Below are 11,626 nucleotides of genomic sequence, written 5' to 3' on the forward strand. Positions count from 1 at the left end.
TCGTCAGAATGGGGCAGATCAAAGCCCTACCTTGGCTCAGTTGCAGAGAAGGAGGAAGCATGGTACCTTTGGCCCCTTACCACCAACTCCCACCTCCTGGACTTTTAAAGGTCTCAAGGAGAGTGCTTCAGAGGAACATGATATCTCAAGACACGCTTTACCCCACGGTGTTGCAATCAAGTGAATGGGTTCCAGCTCCCCCAGAGGCGTGTGACCTTGTGCACCCCCCCTTCATCTCTGAGCCTCAGTGTATCCATTCTTACTTGCAGCTCAGCAGACTACTGCAAAGTCTAATGGCTGAAAGTAACAGCTAAGGACCTATCTCCTGTCTCAACTACTTTCTTGTTGCTTGCTGGGTATGGTGATGCACGCCTTTAATCCCAGAACTCAGGAGGTAGGAAGACTGCCCTGAGTTTGAGGCCACCCTGAGACTACATAGTGAATTCCAGGTTAGCCAGAGCTAGAGCAAGACCTCAAAAAAAAAAAAAAAAAAAAAAAAGAAGAAGGAGAAGGAGAAGAGAAAAAAAGGAACAGAGTCACAGGTGCCTGCAACCCCAGTCCCGAGTTGGCAGAGACACGATAATCACAGGAGTTCCCTGGTCAGCCAGTCTTAACCAAAAACGGCAGCTTGGGCTTAATGAGGAAACCCTGTTTCAAGGAAGCAATGCAAAAGAGTGAAGAGAAGGACAGCTGATGTTCTCTACTCTGGTTTCCTCATATGTACACATGGGGTGTGTGCGTCTGCACACAAATGTGTTCACACTACACACACCATATACCCAGACCATTAAAAAGTCAAATAATAGGGCTGGAGAGATGGCTCAGTGATTAAGGCACTTGTTTGCAAAGCCTAACAGCTGGGTTTGAGTCCCTGGGACCCAAGTAAAGCCAGATGCACAAAATGACACATGCATCTGGAGATCATTTGCAGTGGCAAGAAGCCCTGACATGCCTATTCTCTCTCTCTCCTTGCAAAAAAAAAAAAATTAAATTTTTTAAGTCAAATAAGGGCAAGAGAGATTGCTCAGTGGTTAAGGCACATGCCTACAATGCCTAACGACCTGGGTTCAGTTCCCCAGTACCTATGTAAAGCCAAATGCACAAAGTGGCCCATGCATATGGAGTTTGTTTGCAGTGGCTAGGGCCTGGCATGCCCATTCTGTCTCTCCTTGCAAATGAATAAATAAAAATTTTTTTAATTAATTAATTTATTTATTTGAGAGTGACAGACACAGAGAGAAAGACAGGTAGAGGGAGAGAGAGAGAATGGGCGTGCCAGGGCTTCCAGCCTCTGCAAACGAACTCCAGACGCGTGCGCCCCCTTGTGCATCTGGCTAACGTGGGACCTGGGGAACGGAGCCTCGAACCGGGGTCCTTAGGCTTCACAAGCAAGCGCTTAACCGCTAAGCCATCTCTCCAGCCCAATAAAATATTTTAATCAAATAATAAAATTTCCAAGGGTGGACAGATGGCTTAGTGGTTAAGGTGATTGCCTGGGAAGCCTAAGGATCCAGGTTTGACTCCCCAGAACCCACATAAGCCAGATACACAAGGTGACACATGCGCACAAGGTGGCTAGAGACCCTGGTGTACCAATTCTCGCTCACTCGCTCTCTCTCTCTCTCTCTCTCTCTCTCGTGTATGCTCTTTCTGTCTTATAAAAAAATTCTAAACTCCTGCTATGGTGGTGCACGCCTGTCATTTCAGCACTGGGGGAGCAGAAACAGGCCCCCGGAGCTCCCTGGACAACCAGTCTAGTCTAGTTAACAAGCTCCAGGCCAGTGAGAGACAGTGTCTCACAAAAGATAAAGGAGGCTTCCTGGTAAGTGATACCCGAGGTTGTCCCCCGTTTTTCACAGGCACACACATATATTTGCACACATACCCACTCCCACATGTACATGCATATACACACATATACATACACACACAACAAAAGTTAAAAACAGCCAGATGTGGTGGTGCACACCTTTAATCCCAGCCCTCCAGAGGCTGATGTAAGAGGATCTCTGTGAAGCGCAAGGCCAGCTCATGACTACATAGTGACCTTACCTTGAAATCCCCCCCGCCAAAAATAAAACAGAGTAAGGGCTCCACAAAAGCATGTGGTGATTTATTGAAGCAAGTGCCTCTGTCTGTGACAAGGGCAGAAGCAGGTACTTTTGAAGACAGAGTATTCATTTGATTTAGCTGTGATTCCCAGCAAGAAGCCCAGAGTCTAATGAATTCCAGCTGGCTTGGTACTGAGTTCCTTACCTGCCCACAAGGGCCCACCTACTGTCACCTCTTCTCTTTGGATGCCCAGTCCATGGGGAGGAAGCTGCCACTACAGGCGATAGCCTCGTTCTCATAACAGCTGCTGTAGAGTCCAGGCCCTCAGCCACTGTGCCGGGAAGCTGCTTTGTGAGCCACGTTCCCTCCTCCCAGCCCAGACAGAAGCAGTGACCCTCAGAGAGGAGGCACAGTCACCTCCCACTCGGAGTCAGTCGGAGACAGCTAGGAGGCAGGTCAGCTCTTCGGGGCCCTTGCTCTGCTCCACACCCTGCCCCAAGCTGTCACTGATGCCAGACTGGGGGTCAGACAAGCAGTCTCACCCCAGCATCCTTCCCCTTGTTTCAGACACCAGACTTTTAAGTAGCTGAACATCACAAGCTCTGAGCACAAGAAGGATGGCCATACCTCCCTTGTTTTATAAGAGAACAAGAGAACAGGAAGGACACCCACATTCACATCACCCAACCCTAAAACATAACTTATAAATTTATAAAATGAAAATCTGGTGTGACATTCAACTAAATGAACAATTTATAGATAATTCACAATACTCGTACCATTAAGCAAATGCACTTTAAATTGATTTCAAATTAGTAGGCTAATGATTTCCCCCAGGACCTATCTCTGCCAGCCCCCAGCACGGCATTTCTAATAAGAGGTAGGTGTGTGATAACAGCCTCTTTATTCCATAATTGAAGCCATAATTGAACTCGAGGTCAAGTCCAAGGGCTCTATTGATCCTCATGGAGAGGGAAAGTGCTGACAGCGACCTTCCTCAGGCAGGGGGCATGTGAGGGGGCTCACCAAGACTCCTGCAGTGGTAGCAGGTTTTCTGTGTGATCTATAGGTCACCTGGGGAAAGTTGCATAACCTTGAGACAGGCAGAGCTCCAATAGCAGATTCAGAATGTCCTAAAGACAGGCTGAAGAAATGGCTTAATGGTTATGGTACTTGCCTGCAAAGCCAAAGACCCAAGTTTGATTCCCCAGTACATAAAGCCAGATGCACAAGGTGAGGCGTGTGTCTGGAGTTCATCTGCAGTGGCTAGAGACCCTGGCATGTTCAGACTCTCTATCTGTCTCTTTCTCTCTCCCAAATAAATTGATTAACTATTTTTTTAAAAAAATAAAAATGCCCTAAAGGCACATTGAGCATCTCTGACCCTCTAACACTCCCAGACCCTCCAGGTAAGCACTGTACCATCTTGTGGCTCATCCTGCCTGCATGGTCCCCAAATGTTCTGGTCAAGGGATTCAAAACCAAGGTATTCCACCATCATGTAGCACTCTCCACCCATGAACTGCCTCCACTTCTTTAACCCTCAGCCCGGCCAAGAGCTTCCTGGACGTCCTCATCTCCAAGCACAGAGCACTGACCATCCCTATGCTGCCTCCAAAGGGGCCATGAGAACTTTTGGCTCTGTCACAAAATAACTCAGGAAGGAGCTTCATTTTATTTGTCACCAGCCATTTTTGATATCCTTAAATTCAAGGATCTTTTCTCCACAAAAGTATGTGAGGCCAGAGGAAGTGGGAAGATATCTTAAAGAGGGTACTGCGAGGTGGCTCTGTGGTTAAACGCACTTGCTTGCAAAACCTGCCAGCCTGAGCTCAGTTCTCCAGTACCCACATAAGGCCAGGTGTACAAGGTGGTGAGGGTGCAAGAGGCGCTGGCATTCTCTTTTATAAAATATATTTTATTTATTTATTTATTTGAGAGATAGAAAGAGGTAGAGAGAGAGGGAGAGAAAGAGAGAGAATGGGTGCTTCAGGGCCTCCAGCTACTGGAAACGAACTCCAGATGCATCTGATTTACGTAGGTCCTGGGGAATCCAACTGGGGTCCTTTGGCTTTGCAGGCGAGCACCTTAACAGCCAAGCCATCTTCTCCAGCCCAGCCATGGCATTCTCATACTCTTCTCTCTCTCCTTACAAATACATAAATTCAAAAGAAACAGAGAGGGAGAAAGTGATGGTAAGAAGAAAGGAATGAACAAGACAGCAGAGATCCCAGGTAAAGAAAAACGGGGAAACGGAAACAGAAAAGAGATATAAATCATGAAGACAGAGAGAGAAAAAGTCAAGGGCAGCTATGGGCTCTGCCCATCGTCCTGAAATAATAGGTCCAATTGGGCTTCAGGGGACCTTCCTGGCTCCTCCGTGTTGACAACAGTCTGTAAAGTGCTTGATGTTCTCCCTTGAGATCATTGAGCACTCGATAATACAATCCCAGATTGAGCCTTAGAATTTCTTGCACAGCACGACCTGTCAGTCCTTAAGTTGCCCCAAATTATAAGACTTGGGAGAAAGGGGAGAAGTCAGAAGAAAAGCAAGAATTTGCTCTTTTCCCTGCTTTGTTTCTGCCCTTCTTGTTCTTGGACCATGAAGCCTCCTGAAGATTTGAAATTTGGCTATTGAGTATCTGCAGCTGCCAGGACCACACTGTGGCTCTCGGAGTGGAGGCCATGCTCCCAGCTCAGTTTGGCAGGATTCTCTCAAGTGTGTTCCAGCACAGGGTGTGTTGGAAGAAGAGTGGGTGGTTCATTAAACTCTCTGTCATCCCACCCAGATTCCATCAAAGAGTCAGTCATGACAGAGCGTGTACGTGGGGATTTGTGAGTATGGGTCCCCTGGCCCAGGGGAAGAAAACACAGTACAAGGCTGGACAGGCAGCTGTCAGTAAGTAGAGCCCCTGAATCGAGGCCTGTGCTACCTCTGTTCTTCCTCATGGTTCCTTATTAGTGTGGTCCACATGCCTGAGGCTGGCCCTACCTCGGGATGTTGTAGAAAAGGTTCTGTAGCCCTTCTCTCCCTGCAGCAGAATAGAATGGAGATGATGGCTAGATACCAGATGAACTTCCAGAGATGCCAGGTGTGAGTAGAATTCCATCCCATCCTTGTGATTTCCAGAAGCTGTGATTGCAGTGTGACCCAACAGAGTGCAGTGACCACACATTGCCGGACAGGGTCCAGAGTGGTGGTGGGGGGGACCTCAGAACCTCAGACAGAGAGACCAACTCCTGAAGCCCAATTGGGCTATTATTTCAGTACCATGGACAGAGGATCCCCTGCGCATTAACTAGCTAGAGCAGTAGACTGGGTTGGCGGGTCATGTTTGCAGAGAGCAATCTTCCCACGGTTTGCTATTTACACGCAGAGCTACTGCTTCCAGCTTTATATAACAAATTAAACTCTGACAGCGTTAAACATGTATGTGTAATGAGAAGATTGGTTTGGAAAACACCCAACATTTACCTCCCTCTGCTGCCACCTTCCTCCAATCCAGACCTCTCCCCGGGGACCTGTTCCTCAGGAAAGGCCCAGGTAAATGACATTTTTCATAGTTGGGATTGCCAAGGTACATGCAAACAGAACAGAACCCCTGAGATCCACCTTATTTCCTAAGACCTACAGTCAAGAATACTTCCTGAGATGGTGAAAGGTGGGGCTGTTTTTAGAATTTTCCTATAAAATATGTGACACTATCAATCCATTCATTCATTCAACTTTTATTGAAGGCCTACTGTATGCCTGGCCCTGGGGATACAGTGAGGAGCCAAGGAAGTTCCCCACTTCTGTGGAGTTTTCCTTCCAGTAGGAAGGTGAACAAACAAACTACAGGGGGACCTGGGGAGCTGCTTCAGTGGGTAAAGTGCTTTTCACATAAGCATGAGTCCCCGAGTTTGGATTTCCAGTGCCTACATACATAAGTGTGGCTGAGAGGTGGCTCTGCAACTAAGGCACTTGCCTATGAGGCCTAAGGACCAGGTCTGATTACCCAGAACCCATGTAAGCCAGATGCACAAGGTGGTGCATGCATCTGGAGTGCATTTTCAGTAGCTAGAGGCCCTGGCATGCCTATTCTCTCTATATATCTGCCTCTCTCTCTCTCACTTGCTTGCTCTCTTTCTCTCTAATAAATAAATGAAAATGTTTTTTAAAATTACAGTGGAGTGTACTTTAGGGAGATACCGACATTGGCCTCTGGCCCTCCACACACACGTGCGTGCATGCACATCTTCAGCTTCCCAGCTGCAGGTCTTGGAACTCTTTTTACTCTCCACAGACACAAATACATACACACCCATACAACCACTCATGGAGTCCTTGTGCACGTACAGAAAGAAACCTTACAAACATATCAATAACTAGGGTGCAGTTTGTCCTTAGTGCTATGAGGAACACTGGCAGGATGCTGGACTATACAGTGACTTGGTGGGCATTATTTTTTGCTGACCACGTGGTCCTGGTGGGGATTGATATTATCCGATTATGTTTCAAACAGGCTCCCTTTTAGCTCTTATTATCATTAATCTTACTACATTATTTTATTTGACTTTGAGGCAGGGTCTCATTATGTAGTCCAGCACAATCATCCCTCTCAGCCTCCCAAGTGCTGGAATTCCAGACGTGTATCTCCATACCTAGTATATGGTGTAGTTGATTTTATGTCTCAGTTCATAAAACTGGCCTCAGAGTACCTAGGTACTTGGTCAGATGTCATTGTTGGTTTGTGTTTAACGGTGCTTTGGGATAAGACTAGCATTTTGACTGTAGCTGAGAGAAGCAGTTGGCCGTCCTTCATGCAGAGGAGTCCCATCCAATCAATTGAAGGCATGAACATAACGAAAAGGCTGACCCTCCCACAAATAGAAGGGAATGTCTCCTGCTGGCGGCTGGTCTCTCAGCTGGTATCTCTGGTCTCCCTTGCCATTTCTGTCTCTGGCTGAAATACAGAAACTTCCTGACTCCTGAGCCTGCTGGCCTTCAGACTGGTGCTGTGTCATTCTCTGTCCTGATTCTAACGTTGCTAGGCTCATCCTCTTCCTGGGTCTCCAGCTTGCCACATGCAGGTCTTGAGGCACTTTTTAACTCCACAGTAATGTGAGTGAACTCCTTATAATAATGCATTTCCCATTTTGTGTGTGTGTGTGTGTGTGTATGTGTGTGTGTGTGTGTGCATATATCTGAGAAGAGAGAGTGATTCCCATCTCTGGAGAACTCTGATATAACTGCTACATAGAGACTGGGCTACAATGCTGAGAGGGGAAGCTAGAGAGCAAGTTGTATTGTCACAGTGACCCGCTGGGGAGATGATGATGTTGATGCCCCTCTGAGTGTCCATCATGTGCCATGTCATCTTTAAAATTAAAGGTAGACATCTCTGAGTCATGTGTGCTCCCTCCTTCTATCCCTCTGGTGACCAGTGCCATCTGTGAGTGGGACATGAGAGCACACAGTCGCCTACTGTGGCTTTCAGTCATTTATTGAAAGAATGAGGGAATGGTGGCTTTGGAACCATCTAGCAATGGAATTGATTGCCTCTTTTGTGCCGGCTCTTCTCAGGCTCTTTCAACTCGTGGCCTACCTCTTGGGGAGGAAGGGCAGGCAGAGCATTTAATCCAGTCTTCAGAGCTCTTCATCTGAGGAAGGAGCCTCACCACAGCCTGTGGGAAGTGTGGGCTCAGGACAATGGGGAGCCGACCAGGGAGACCACACATTATCAGTCACACAGTGAGCAAACGAATCAGTATACACTGAAGTCAGTCATAGAACACTGGCATCACTTTCCAGACCAGCCACAAGACCAGAGAGGCCACAGATGTAGGGGGCAAACCCACACTGTACCTTGCCTGATGCCCCAGCCACAGGCACCTGAGCACTGGCACCCAGGATGGCCGCCAGGAACAACGCAGAACAGCGAGGAGAGACGATGTCAAGCAGGCTTAGCATTAAGGATCTGGTACCTGGTTCCAGCTCCCGTGCTCATGACAGGATCTTAGGGGAATCCTTTCTTCTCCCAGAGCCGTACTTTTTCCAACTGTAAAACCAGGGTGTCATTTGAACTCCATGGTCCTCCAGCTCTGTGAACCTGCAAACACCCCTCGAACATGAATGCTCTGTACTTTAGCTTTCATATCCAAGTAGCTCCTGCGTCCTCCGAAAACTCCCAAGAGTGTGGGCAGCATGTTTTGGGCCTGTTTGTTATGGTTTGCATAAAATGCCTCTCACAGGTTCGTGTGTCTGAACACTTGGTCTCCAGCTGGCAGGGCTATTTTGGGAGGCAGTAGAACCTTTGGGCGGTGGGGCTTAGCTAGAGGAAGTAAATGTTAGAAGACTGGCTTTGAAGTTCATAGCCTGTCCTCACTTCCTGCCCCCTCTGTACTTCCTGGTCGGCCAAGATGTGAGCAAACATCCTTCCTTTCCTGCCCCCATCACCATCACCCTGAGCTGCTCCCACCGCCATGCCTGCCCCACAATGACGGCCTGTACTCTCAAACTCTGAGCCAAAATAAATCCCTCCTCTCTCATCAGGCATGACCACAAAAGTGACCAACACGTTTTCAGGATGGGAGCAACGAGATCTCGTGTCCACACGGGACCACTTACAGGCTTACAAACAGCTTGAGCTACAAAGGGTTGTGGCCATCACGGTGCACCCAGTCAAACTAACTCTTCCCCAGAGAGAGGGCATAGATAGACAAGGCCTCCTTCACTTCACTCTCCGGACATCCTCACCCCGTTCCCAGCCCCCTCTGGTCCCTGTTGAGTCATGACTCTCCTGCAAGCCCTCCAGCCCGCAGCAGCCCTGATGTTGGCCCTACTCCACGCTGCTCTCAGAAAGCGCTGCTCTTTTGGTCGCAAGGGCACTGTCAGAACCCATCACACAAACCCTTCCACTATAATTGGAATCTGTCAGCTCATTAGCAGGGGAAGACAAGGAGGACGCCATGGGATTTTCCCAGCCATCCTGATTTTGAAGGTGTTCCCTTCGCAATTCCCGGGCCTCGAAGGACCATGTATACCGCCTGCGTGCACTGGATTGGTTATGGAAATTACAGCTCGCCCATGCATAATAAACCTACTGGAGAGCCCGTTTTGTGATGTGGTCCTCAGGAAATAAAACACTATTGCCACCTTGATCAGAAGCAACTGTGACCACTTAGAGATTTATTTGGGGAGAGCATCTTTTTTTATGTCCATATACATATTTTATTTTATTTTTTAATATTTTATTTATTTATTTGTGAGAGAGAGAAAGACAGAATGGGCATGCCAGAGCCTCCAACCACTGCAAACAAACTCCAGATGCATGCGCCCCCTTATGCATCTGGCTTACGTGGGTCCTGGGGAATTGAACTGGTATTCTTAGGCTTTATAGGCAAATACCTTAACCGCTAAGCCATTTCCCAGCCCCTATATATTTTTTATTTTTTATTAGTTATATACATACTCAGTGTGTGAACAGCACATGTTGGTACCATCCTTACCCTCATCCCTGTCCCCTCCCCTCCAAAGGGACCCTCCTCGATGGGAATGCCATGGCGGGTTGTGCATTGTGGGGGTGGCCATCAGTTATGAGGAAGAGGCAATGTCTCTGTGTGTAATGTCCCACTTGTGGCTCTAAAAATCTTTCTGACTCCCTCTTCAGTGAATTTCCCTGAGACATTTTGGGTTTGTTTTAGGTCTACTTCAGTGATGAGGTCTTGGGAACCTCTGTGTCTCTGGATCTCTGGTATGGTAGGAGTTGAGTGTTCTCTGTGTCTATTTCCTTCACCCTTCTGCTGGTACCAGGTTCACCAAGAAAGCAGCGCTCTTGCACATTTCCCCAATTACTCTATGGTTTCAGCTGGGGCCCTGGTGAGGTGCAATGAGCTTTTTCTCCCCTCAGGTTCTGTGTCCATCTGAAAAAGAGAAGCAGATTCTCCAACGGAGAGGGAAGTCAACACCAGATAAATTAGATAATCATTATTAGTTTAGAGAGAATTTAATAGGTATAGGCCCTCTTGTAGCCCAAGGTTGATGGGATCATGATATTGGAGAGTGAACTCATTATTTGGATATGATTCTGACTTGTTTCCCAGTTCCAGCTATGGGTTCCATTCCACTAAGTGGATCTGTTAGCCATCCAAGAGCAATTGGTTACCCGTCATGGCTGTGTGCCACTATGACACTTGGGTGAACATCATGTGAGGTTGTTTGCTGCTGAATAACTTAGACCTCGAATTGCTTGGGCAGATGTTGGCCATTTTCCCCCAGTAGCTCATGTAGCACCTTCTGGCACTAGATGAGCCAACTGTCTGGAGACTGGCTTTCTTCCAGATTCCCACCAGGTCTCTCCATGTTCCATACCAACAGCATATGGTGTCTTTGGCAGTAGGGTCTTACCACTAACCTTTGGTGGGGCATCAAGTGCTCTGACAGAAGTCTGTCTTCTTTTGGGAAACCTTGTAGGTCTCTCTGATCAACAGCTCATTGTGGGTATTAACCACATCCTGGTACTAGGAGTTATAGGCCAGCGCCAAGGGAAAAGAAGGAAGAAAAAGGTAATATGAAAGAGAAAGAGAAAAAGGAGAGAGAGAGGAGAAAATTAAGATTAGGCTTTATCATACCTTCTCCAGGGCCCTTAGATTCAGGTGTTCCCTCCCTCTAAGGACCTGATGAAGATTCAGCCTTTTAGTATGTCTTTCAGGATGTAAGATTTTATGGTGCCAGTTCCATTTGGGTGAGTTTTGTGTCCCCCCCTTACCCTCCCCTCCAGCCCCACCCTCCCTATTGTCCAGTACTCAAGATGCCCATTTGGGTATGTCGGCATCTTGGGCTGATCCAGGTCAAGAGCCACAGATGTGTGGGACCATGTGACGGTTGTCTTTCTGTGATTGGATGAGTTCGCTGAGAATGGTCTGTTCCAAGTTCGACCAATTTTCTACAAATTTCATTGTGTCATTTTTCTTACTGCTGTGTAGAATTCCATTGTACAGATATACCACATCTTGGTTATCCATTCATCTAATGATGGACATATGGGTTGATTCCAATTCTTAGCTATTATGAATCAAGCAGCTATAAATATGGTTGAGCAAATATCTCTGAACTGAGGCATGGAGCTTTTAGGATAAATGGAATAACAGGGTCTGTTGGTAACTCTATAGTCAACATTTTAGGAATCTCCATATTGCTTTCCATAGTGGTTGTACCATCTTATATTCCCACCAACAGTGAATGAGGGTTCCTATTTCTCCATAACCTTGCCAACATTTGTTTTCATTTGATTTTTTTAAAGTTTTCTATCCTTACTGGGGTAAGGTGGAATCTCATAGTTGTTTTAATTTGCATTTCCTGATGAGTGGCATCTTTTTTATTGACAATTTCCATACTTACAGACACAAAACCATGATAATCCCCTCCCCTCTCTCACTTCCCCCTTCACAAATCTACTCTCCATCAAGAGATTCTTTTTTTTCCTATTTTTTAAAATATTATTTATTTATTTATTAGGGAGAGAGAGAGAGAGAGAAAATGAGCAAGTTAGGGCCTACAGCCACTGCACACGAATTCTAGATGCATGTGCCC

This window comes from Jaculus jaculus, chromosome 5, assembly GCF_020740685.1.
Source record: "Jaculus jaculus isolate mJacJac1 chromosome 5, mJacJac1.mat.Y.cur, whole genome shotgun sequence".
Lineage (NCBI taxonomy): Eukaryota > Metazoa > Chordata > Mammalia > Rodentia > Dipodidae > Jaculus > Jaculus jaculus.